The sequence below is a fragment of the Camelus ferus genome, chromosome 21, assembly GCF_009834535.1.
Source record: "Camelus ferus isolate YT-003-E chromosome 21, BCGSAC_Cfer_1.0, whole genome shotgun sequence".
Classification (NCBI taxonomy): Eukaryota; Metazoa; Chordata; class Mammalia; order Artiodactyla; family Camelidae; genus Camelus; species Camelus ferus.
The window spans coordinates 1,073,151-1,085,152 of NC_045716.1; positions in this window are offsets into that span (position 1 = coordinate 1,073,151).

Below are 12,002 nucleotides of genomic sequence, written 5' to 3' on the forward strand. Positions count from 1 at the left end.
GGAGAAGAGAGTAGGAAGGAAAAGTGCAAGGGGAGTGGGAGCTGAAAGGTGCCGGGCCCGTTAATGCCAGCTCAGTGGGGATGGGGAAGGAAACAGTAAGTCAGAATGGAGCGCTGGAGCTGAAGCAAACAGGAAGGGTTTAATGAGAAAATCCCTGAAAGGAAATGACTCAGTGGTCTGGAAAGACTGGGCTCCAGCCGGGCTGGAGGTACCACTTGGAGCCCCATCCTTGGGGAGGGGCGGGAGCCAGTCCAGAGGGGGCCACCTGGGAAGGGCGGGACTCTCTCCTTTGGTGCCAACACAGGGCGAGCAGCCTCGTCCTCTGCTCGGGCTTTCCCCCCACATCACCCTGGCATGGGGGCTGGGGAGGGGGTCCTCAGGCAGGAGCAGTTGTCCCATCTGCTCCAGGGTCGAGGAAAGCATCTTAACTCTCCGTAAGGGTACGGAGACCCTCTCAGGAGGCTGACGGCATGTGGTCAAGAGCCTGTTTGGGGCAGGGGCTGGAATATTCTGGGGCTGTGCCTGCAATGAGGAATACACAAGGGTTCTCGCAGTGCCTGGAGCAGAGCACTTCCTCCCTAAAAGCGCCGTGCTGCCGAAGGAAGGAGTAAGGCACCGTGATCACCGCCATCACGGTACACGCGTGGTGTGCACGTTAGATGGGGGGTGTATTTCTGATTCAAAAATCAGGGCACGGCATCCAACTACAGTTTTTTTCTGGTTTCTTAATTTGTGTACATGAGACGCCTTAAAATGGCATAAAATGAAATCATCTTTAGTCACAAATGAAACAAAATGAACTTATTAGAAATCAGAACATTGCATGAAATTGGAAATGTGCTGAAGAATCTGGCATGAATGAATCCAGTGCTTTGAGCTGAAGCGTATCTGCGAAGAGCTAGGGGACGGGACTGTGCAAAGCGTGAGCGTGTTCATTCCCGCGTCAATCAGCAGTGGGCAGAGAGACAGCAAGCTCCCTCCTGCGGGCAGCGGCGGCGGCGGGGCAGAAGTCAGAGCCCCTCCAGTGCGTTCCAGTGCAAAGGGCTTGGGTGAGGACCCGGCTCCGGCCCTGGCTCTCCAGCATCCTAGCTAGCTGTGCCTCTGGTGAGTCTGGGCTCCCAGACCTGCCCAGTGAGGACAGAACTGAGCCTTCCAGATGGCTGTGAGAATTCCAGCTGATGTCCGCCGGGCTCCTGGTCCAGTGTCTGGCGCAGATGGCTGTGCACCAGCGTCAGTCCCTTCCCTCCCTCCACCCCATCTCCGTGAGGGAGGGAAAGACGTGCCAGCTCTGGAAAGGGGCCCAGGCCCTGAAGACGCCCTGCAATTCAGCAGACATCTGGGGACTCCTCCAGAAGCAAGAGGGGGCCCCGCCCGCCTCCCCTCAGCCAAATGGGTGATGAGAGAACACTTGCCGTTCCAGATGCCTGCTGCTCCATGCCCACTGCAAACCAGCAGCAAACCAGTAACAAACCAGTAATGGGCCAGGCTGCCACTGGCTGGAAAACTGCACAGGGAGGAAGCTGTAAACAGCCTGGGAGGAAGGGTTCCCGTTGAACGGGGGGCAGCATGAGCTGATGATTCTGGAAGAGCTTGGCAGCGAAGAGGGGGAGATGCAAACCCAGGCGAGCCTTGAGCCCCCCATGCAGGGGCGTTTCATCTGACCCGAGGAGCAGCCTCGGCAGAGAGGACGAGGGGAGCCTCAGTCATGCTGCGGACGATCACAAGGAACTTCCCAGCCTTAGGTGACCCCGCAGACGGCTCCTTCAGTGACTTAAAGGGCACTTTAAACGCCAGTCTCCAAGGCCCTCCTGCAAGGGGAATGGGGGAGATTTGTCACTTCCACCCAAACGCAGCTTGCTGTGCTGTCACTTCTGGGCACCCTGGCTTTTTCTAAAAAGGTCTCTGTCTTTTAAATTTCATCATTTACACCACTTGCTTCAGTGACTCTGAACTTGGCGTGCGGCTGCATGGTTTTGCTGCTCTGTGAATCACATGCTTTTACCTACGTTACGTGGCAGGGCTTGGAGCTGAGCCTCAGAAAGAAGTTGCCAAAGCCTCTCACTCCTTTACCAAGGCTGCTGGTGGTGCGAGTCATCAGAAACACACTCGTTTCCTCCAGATCTTTTCCTTAATTCTAAATTAACCTTGAAAAGAGATCCCAGGCTGGGCCATGGCTGCCTGAGAGCCCAAACCAGCTCAGATGAATACATACTTGGGCACTTACTATGTGCCAGGCACTGTGGGGACTCCGAGGTAAGGATCCTTCACTTCCACCCTGCAGGGCCTTGCTGCCCATGAGGGAGCAGGGCCCAGGGGCTTTGCAGGGCCTGTGCCAGAGACCGACCCACTCGTGTGGGCTGCGAGCAGAGGCAGCGGCACAGTGGGAACAGTTCGCTGTTACTGTATTCATCCAGGAGATGTTTACTGAGTATCTGTTATGTGCCATGCACTTTTCAATGCCTTGGGGATACAGTAAAGAGTACACATGTGGGGTCTGAGGCCAGGCAGAACCGAATTCAAAGCCTTGCCTCCAGGGCAATTAACCGTGTCGGGGCGGCAACCCTGTTAAAATTCAATGAGCTCCAGATTTTTCATCTTTAAATTGGAACTATAATAACGATAATATTAATAACATTGTCCACTTTGCGGAGTTCTTGTCAAGTCAAGGAGTCGTTGTAACAGAGGCTGAATGCAGCTGATGGGCTGCTGTAGAATAAATAAGGGTTTTGGCTGTTTACGCAAGCAGAGGAAATGAAGAAAATCAGTTTTATTTCTTGTCGGACATGACCCAAGGCACCGGGAGAGCAGAAGGAGAAGTAAGGCCACGTAGAGAGAGAGGAGCCATTCCAGACCAGGCTGCATCTGAAGCACTGTTGTTCCTAATTTTCTAAGAGAATGTTTTACTTTTTTATTTTAAAACTAAAATTTGAGGACTATGTCGTACACATGATGCACACGTACACATACACAGGGACAGCGTGTATGTAATAAATATAATGCGTGGTCTTCTAAGTGCATATATTCTAAATTGTCTGGATATCCAGTGCATAACCCACAGTCACCACGCGACTGCCGTCTCCTTGTTTGTGTCTGGGATCACGTTAATGTCAAGCAAAGTGACTTTATTTATTCATTTTCCTCTAACGAGGATCGAACGGAGGCGGACTTAACATGTGAATGTGCCAGGAGCGCACGCTGAGACGGGCATCGTATTTACACGTATTCTCAGCTCGCTTCTTGTCCTTTCCTGCAAACTAAGTCTTTGCAGTCCTGCACAGACTTCCCAGCCCCACTTCTGCAAAGAAACAATCACGCTTCATTTGCCTTATTCGGCCACATGCCTGGCGGGGGGGGGGGGGGGGCGGCACGTGCCAGGCAGGTCACGGACACTTTCTTTTCCCCTGGTGCTGTCTGAATCCAGGCCAGGAACCTGTAAAAAGGACAGGCTACAGAATTAGGGGGCTAGGAATTGGGGGATCCAGTGCCTTATAAGCAGGGATTATTTTCCCGAGGGATTCTGGGCAGGAGCGAGTTCTACAGAGCGCTGGAAGAGGCAGCGAGGAAGCAGGGCGTGACTGGCTGGGAGGCGGGAGTTCCTCTAAGACCCGCAGGCCCTGTTTTCCAGGGTAAGGGGAGACACTAAAGCTGGGCTGGAGGGTGGTGACTGGCGTACGTCAGGTTTCCTTGACAGGGAGGCATTACTGGTAAGTGGGGACTGACTGACGTTTAGATTTGTGATGTGAGCCAGGTCACTGGGCAGCCTCCACTTTGTGGGTCCCGATGTTTGAATTAACTTTTTATCACATCTTAGGTTGGGGTCTTTGGAAGCAGAGCCTGAGGCAGGGTTTTGGGGACATGTGATGCGTTGATTTAGTCAGGAAAAACTTGTAAGGGAGGAAGGGAAGCAGAAAAGGGAAGGGAAGAGAGTGGAGCAAGGAAGAAGCCCAGATTTGATTCCCAGAAGGTTCTGGAGAATAAAGCTATCACAAAACTGTCCCCTCCGTGAAGCAAGAGGGCCAGACTTCTGTGGTTGGGAGGGTGTGTGTGTGTGTGTGTGTGTGTGTGTTGGAGGAGGGGGTGGCTGGGGCATAACTTTGAAGCAAGGCAGCTCCCAACAGCTGTAAAGGTAATTTCTAGAGAAAGGCGACCTGGGAGCTGTGGGCTCACCTCCTCTATGGGATGGGTGCGCCAGCCCGGTAAAGGGGACCTGAGCGAGGTTCCAAAGGAATCCACCGCATACAGGCTCAAACGCAGAGCTCACCTTCACGGGTTAGCATGAGCGTTATATGAGGGGGTGACGAAAAGCACCTGCTGCGGTAAGTGTCCTCTCCTTTCAGGCCTTAGAGGCAGAAGTTCTTAACAGACCAGCCCCATCAGAAAATCTACCCGATCCATCCTCTAGCTGAACCATAAGGCACATCCATCACTGAGACCTTATTTCTCAGCACCCGCATCCCCACCACGTGGAGGAGTCCGGCCTCATCACCCGGTCTTGTGCTCAGCTGGGGCTCTGGGTGCTGTAACGGCCCCTCTGGGTATCTCTCACACAGTGCTCCGCGAACTGTAGTCCGTTAAACTCCAGCGTGGCGGGGGTTGGGGAGTGAAGGTTATGGTAGGTTATGACTCTCCCAAGGATGTCCACACCCCAGTCCCGGCAACCTGGAGCCTGTGACTGTGTTCACAGGAAAGTGGAACTTTGCAGATGTGACTGAGGATATGGAAAGAGCAGCCTGGATTGTCCAGGTGGACCCAACCTAATCACACGGGTTCTTAAAAGCTGAAAAATCTCCCCTGGCTGTGGTCAGACAGATCGGACAGGAGGAGGAGGAAAGATTCAAGGCGTGACAGTTACCTGACCTGCCGTTGCTGGCTTTGACGATAAGAGGAAGGGGCCATGATTCAAGAAACTCAAGTAGACTTTAGAAGCTGGGAAGGGCCCTGAGCCAGCAAGAAAATGGAGACAGTCGGTCCTACAACCAGAATTCAATTCTGCCAAGAACTGAAATGACCAGGGACATGGATCTTCCCTCTCGAGCCTCCAGAACGAAGCACAGCCCTGCTGACACCTTGATTTTAGCCGGCAGGTACCCACATCAGACTCTGATCTGCAGACGGTAAGAGAACACATCCTGTCTTGTTTACGCTGTTAGGTTTGCAGTGATTTTTACAGCAGCAACAGAAAACTAACACAGGGGTCCTGATCAAATCAGTCTGGGAGATGATGCTCAAGGCTATAGAACGCACTGATCATCTTGTGATGAGACAGGCATGGTGAAACAAAGCCAGTCACAAAACGTTCACTGAATCAAGAGAGCACATAACTCGCTCACGAAAAAGGGAGGGGCCGGCGCCACGCTGATTCACAAGCCCCTGTCCCAACAGCATCGCGAGTGCAGACGGAGGGCAGCTGCCTGCTCCGTTGCCATGGTTACCCTCTGAAAAGGAAGATGCCCTGACAGAGACCAGACTGGCTGTGGCAAGTGGTGGGAAGTTACCCTGAGGGTGGCCAGATGCTTCCACATTCATGTCAGAGACGGTTTCTAAAATTTGTATTCCGCCCGCCCTGCCCCCGATGGAAACGTGGTCACTGGCGCTTAGAGAGCAGGACGCCTCTGTTAGTGACGGCTGCTTTCTAACGAGGAGGCTTGCTCTTCCTTCCTGACACCTAGGGCGACACGGCATCAGCAAACGCAAGGGTCTGCCCCCAGTTAAGCACCAACTGCTGGCAACTTCTCAGCCCTCATTTCCTGCCCTTCAGCTTAACCCCTCCGTGCTGGCCACGCTGGGCCTCCTCTTACAGCCTGACTACGCCAAGCTTATCCCTCCGCAGGGACCCCACCCCTGCCCGCCCCTCGGCCGCAGTGCCCCTCCTCCAGAGGTGGGCCTGCTTCACTCCCTGCCTCCATCTATTTAAGTCTCTGCTCAAATGTCCCCACTCAGCGAGGCAGTCCCTAAGTTCTTTATCTACAATAGACGCCCCTCCAACATTGTCGGTCCTCTCACCCAACGTTAGAGTTCCTCCCGGCACGTCTGTGTCGGCTTAAGCAGCCGTTCATGGGGTCCCCACCAGGCTACACACCACATGAAGGCTGGGGCCTTGTCTCTTGCCCACGGCTGTGCCCCCAGTTTCTGGCACATGGTAAGTACCCAATAAACACTTGTTGAAGGAAAGAAGAGATTGCTTGCAGTCTTGGTTCTCCACTGCCCTCCCAGCCTCCTGGCACTCAGCGCTGGCTGTAGTACCTCATCCAGTGTCTCTCAAATCCAAGCTCTTCCCCAGTCCAGTGTAACTGGCATGAAAGAGTGTGTCTTTCAAAGATGGCCACCACCTTATTTCATACGCCCCCTCTTACAAATTGCTGTTGATTCCCCTCCCTTTGAGGAATGTGTCTGTATTCTCTCCTCTTGAGTCTGGCCTGGCCTGCGACCACGCTGGGACTGTACTGTGACGCTGTGTGACTTCTGAGGGCCAGGTCATGAAAGGTACTGGTGTTTGCCTCAGTCTCTTGGGTCTCTCCCTCTGGGAACACAGAAGTCCAGGCCACGTGGAGAGACGATGTGCAGATGTCCTGATGCACAGCTGAGTGGAGGTCCCAGCTGACAGCCAGCACCAACCTCCAGACACATGAGGAAGCATCTGCGATGACTCCAGCTCCGACTGCTGTCCAGCTGCCACTGAAGGCGAGACCCCAGTGACAGCAACCCAGCCAGCCAGCTTCCAGAGCCACGGGAGGTAATAATAAAACGATTGTTCTTATTTCAGGGCACTAAGTTTAGAGGTGGCTTGTTATATGGGAATAAACAGCTGAAACAGATGCCTATTAATATCTGATTTCTAATCTCTATTCTCGGCCACTCACATATGTCAGTCTCTCCACTTCCCAAGGACTCAGTTTCCATCCTACAAAAGCACAGTGCGCATGTAATCACCTCTTCTAACCTTCATCCTCGGGTAGTACGGTAAAAGTTGGTCATCCCCAGGAACTGCACTTAGAAAAGAGTACATGCGTATTTTGGTATTTTCATATTATCACAGTTCAGAATTCACCTGGATTCAGCCACTGTGAGGGTTACTGTCACCCAGGACGGCTGGGTTAATGAACTTCATTCACTCCACTGCCAGTCTGCTCCGCTCCAGCCCCATGCCAGTCCCTGGAGGCAGTGCCTTTTCCAGCAGCCCTTGGCGTCCACAAGGCGGAATTGCATACATCTCTGTGCACCTCTGCTGCCCGGGGCAACCTCTCCTAAGGCCGCTCCACTGCATCCACCAAACAGTTCTTACTCAAGGGTGAGGGCAAAACCAAGGGCCCCCAACCTCACTGAGCTGTTTCTGGGCCCAGTCTGGGAGGGGTTCTTAGGGGAGTCAACGCAGTCACAGGGGGGCTGGATCACAGAACTGCAGTCAGACCCCTCAAGTGCAGCTAAGCATTAAGTCTGGAAAATCAGCTGCAGATGGAAATAACATGCAAAAACTACAGTGTCTACTGCTAGCAAAAGAAAGAAGAGAGAGAGACTTGCTGGGCAGGGTATGCAGAAGTGGTCAGTATGATGACCGCAGTTAAGATCACCGCCTGGCTTCCGCGAGCCTGAGCTTGGATTCTGACTCTGCAGGTCCTCGAGCCTCTCTAAGCCTCAGTTTCCTTAGCTATAAGGCTCAACTAAGAATAGAACCTCCCTCATAACGATGGACAAAATGGCCTGATGCCTGTGAAAGCCCCGAAAACTGGCACAAGGAAGGCCCTGCATACACGGGAGCCCTTGTCCTTCACTGAGATGATAGCAGTGGCCGTCCAGGGGCTGGTGAAGGCCGTCAGGAGGCTGTCCAGTGATTTACAGGAGCTGGAGTCGGGCAGCTCCTGAGACGGGCGAGGACCGTATGCTGCCTCAGGGATGCTGTACAAAAGCCTCCGGCCTTTTAAATTCCTTCCTCCCCTGACCAGAACCCCCTCTGCCTCTTCTGCAGCCACCACCCCTGGATTACTTTTGAGCCATTCAAAGTGTAGACCCTTGAGACTAACACCCTGGGAAAACCCTGCCTCCACCCTCTCCCACGTCTCATTTGAAGGTTGACTGAAGGGCCAGCTTGCAACACTTAACATAAAAAAACCCAGCAAATCCACTTAATGCCCTTGGTTTCCCACGAACTAGTGGTGGAGCAGTCGTATTTGCACAAAATGGCATGTACTAAAATAGGCAGTTTGAAATATTCCTGGCAGAGGGGGCTAAATATAGACACAGTGACAGATGGGCCCCACAGCGTGGCTCTTCTCCCGAGCGTTAAGAACGTGCTGGAGCCAAGCTTCTTTTTTTTTTTTCAGAAGATTGTGGCAATAGCCCTGGGGTCTCACCATGCCAGAGAGCTGCCAAGATTTAGAGGAGGGAGGTAACCTCTGAGAGTGAACGCTGGTGCCATGGTAAGAGGTTGTCAAATTCCACAAGTGCTGAAATGGAAAAAAAAAGGTGCAGATAAGAAAAAGTTCTAATGAGTTGGAATTTATTTATTGGTCCTTCTGAAGGACCAACTACTCTCCCAAAAGGTGTCTTCCATGAGCAAAAATGTAAATGGAAGCAGAGGCAGTAGAGTGAAATGGTCAAGGGTGGAGGTTTGAACCCTGGTTTTGCCTCTTACTAGTTATATGAGTTCGGTCACGTGATTTAACCTGTAGTTCCTCGGTTTTTTCACGTGCAAAATGGGATAATAATAATATCTATCTCATGTGAAGATTCAATAACATAGCAGGCCCTGCACAGTGCCTGGTACAGAATAACTGTTGCTTGGATGTGGCTATTTGACGTAATGGACGAGGAGGGAGAGAGGGAGGTATCTTAAAGGGCTGAAGGGCTTTAAGACTTGGAGGAATATTTTGGATAAAAACCAAGCTGAAATTAAAAATAAAGTCAGGTTGCAAATTCTTAAATGGTTTCTATATCAACTGAGATTGTCTTTAGAATGGGTGATGCCATAAATAGCTACCTGGTGGGAAGCGATCACTGCGGGCAGGGTGTTGGCGTGTGAAAGGCTGACTTCTGAGGGGGGGAGGAGACAGTTTGGAGGCGGCCCAGTCATTATCTTAAAAGAGAAGGCAAATCTACCTTTTCATAGCTGATAAGGACCCGGACTTTGAACGCTGTGAAATTCGCTGTCTGACTTCCATACGGTAAAACTTTTTAAACCCTGGAGGATTTTCTCTTAAGTGTTAATGACACTACTGCCAGTCTGTGGCAAGTGCAATCCTGGAAGGTGGTCCTGTGCTCTGGGTCCCTGCGTGTATGTCGTGCTCCATTGTAGCTGTGCCTCTGGTCTCCTTCTATCCAATTTTGTTCTCTCCAAGCTCTGGAGTTAGAATTCCTGTGTATTTTATACTTTGCATGCTGCTGGGACCACGTCCCACAGACCAAGAGAAATGCTGGCTTTGAGTTGTCCTTATAGGACTGGAATACTCCTGACAGCCTAAGTTCTGCCCCCTGGAGCCAGAGGAGTCTTTCTTACAGAATTTTCTCAGTGGGGACTGTGGTAGAGGCAACCTCTGCAGGAGAACGATGGGACTGTGCTCAGGGCTGTGGCTCCAGAAATAATAGGCAGTGTATAGTCTTATGGTACAGACTTGCTGATATTCTTACATCCTGTATTAGTATAAGTAGGCTAACTGCTCTTACAAACCCCAACATTTTAGTGGCTTAACAGAGTGAAAGTTTATTTCTCACTCAAGCAAAGTCCACTGGCATTGGGATGGGGAGGAGTAGGGGTGGTCTGTCCCTGATCCACACAGTTAATCCTGAACCTAGGCTAGTAGAGGTCCTGCACTTTTCCATTTGTGGCTTTCAAGGTTGTTCTGGCATCATTATCCAACAGACAGAAAGGTGCATGGAGAACCACGGTGTGAAGTTTTTACAGGTCAAGCCTAGAAGAGGTGTGTATCCATCACTTCCACTCTTATTCCATTGGCCAGAACTTAGTCATATGACCACATATAGAATGCAAAGGAGGATGGGAAGTGTAGGTGATCTGTGTTTCCAGGAAGGAGAGGAAAATCAAGAATTTTGGAGATCAGCAAGCACTGTGTCACACTTCTTGAAGCTACTTCAAGAGACCAGGAATAATTTTGAAGCAACATTTTGAAGAAATTCTAGACCTTTCTTCAAAATTTCCTGTGCTGTTTTCACTCAATTTTGAATAAGCTTGTTAAATAATTGCTTCTAATTTCTTCCTATTAAGACTCATAATCAAAGAACATTGCAGCTTGCTTACAATAGAAGTTGAGTTGATCCACCGCTCACAGCCTGTTTCCTTGTGAGCCGCACAATGAATAAGTGCCTCCTTTTAAGAAAAAAAATTACCAATTATTCTTAAAAAAAAAAAAAAGGTTATTTCCCTCAATGCAAGACTCAGAGTTTTGCATTTTGGATTATTGCTGGGGTTTTAGAAACTGCTAATACTCCTCTAATGCTGTTTGTATCAACAGGCTGCAAAAAAGCCTGGTAGATGAAGGGAAAAAAGAAAAGGAAAGAAGCCTTTCATTTATGAGAGGAGCAGTCCTGTGAGGGCCACAGAATATGCTTCCCAGCGTTTAAGTGGAAATTGCCGGATGCTTTCCACATTCCTACTAAAGGAAGTTGTATGCGTGGGTATAGTGATATTTGTAAATTCACAGCATTCTCTTACCTTTATGATCATTTATAAGGACATTAAAGTTTTCGGCAATATTAATGAAAATAAATCGCATCGCTAAGGCTTTAATACCCTAACAAAAAATTCCATTATAGCTGAAAATTGCAATACTGTTGTTGAGTGTACAGTCGACTGCTATAGTAAGATACAAACATAGTAAAATTTAATACCCACTCTAACCTGTGTATCCTTCTATCTGACACTTCTTACATTTAAATTTTTCACTAAATATTTTTACATAGAACAATAGTTCTAAAGCTTTGCTGTGTGTCAGAATCACCCAGAGAGCTTTTTAAACATGGATTCTCAGAAATGACCCTGGACCTAATATGAAGGAGGGCACTGGGGCATACGTATTTTGAACAAGTTTCCCAGGTGGTTCTGACACACACCGAAGCTTGGGAACCACATCTGATGTGCCTTAGTGCTCCCAGTGTCTGGCATATAGTAGGCACTTAACATAGATTTGATGGATGAGTGAGTGAGTGAATGAGCAAAATAAAGTTGTTGCTGAGTCTAAAGCAATAAAATAAAAATTCATTGGGAACTTACTGCCATGAGCATTAAACACAAAAATAAAAAATAGTCTCATTCTCAGGGAAGCTGCAATAATAAATCAACTTCATTTGTATAATGCTAGTTGTCATGTTTCACTGACAGCAAATATTCCGATTTACTACTGGAATGCCAAAAAGCCACAGAAGAGGAATAAGATATCAGGAAAGGCTATGCCACACGTAGAGGGGGACACAAGAATCAGAGTAAAATACTTTTAATGAAGACACTACAGCTTAATAATGCAAAACTCTCCATCCTTTTCTGGCCGAGAGCTCTTTATCTGGTGGCAAGAACAATTTAGCGCTAACTTAAAATTAAAGGGCAGGTGCTTTACTGAGAGTTAGTGTGTCCTACGTCCTCCCAGTTTTCTCCCGACCTCTCTGGATGCTTTCTCTGCCTCCTCAGGCTCATCGCCTACTACTCAGCCAATAAAAGTTAAATTCCTCAAAGCTGCAAGCTAAGCTCCTTCCTCTTCTCACTCTCCAAGGATATGATCTATGCTCTTCGCTTTAATTATCATATTTTTATATATGATACCCAAAGTGTCGCCTCCAGTCCAGACCTCTTTCTGAGCTCCAGTTGGTTATATGGACCTTATAAGAACTGTTCACAAAACTTAGGCCTAACTTTAATGAGTAAAAGAAGAATATTAGTTATCTTTTATTTTTAACTGATTAAGTGTATAGATATATAAAATATCTAATGTGCCAGATGGATGTAAAATATCTTACTATCATATGCCAAGACTCAGTAAGTACTACATGCTGTTTTTTTC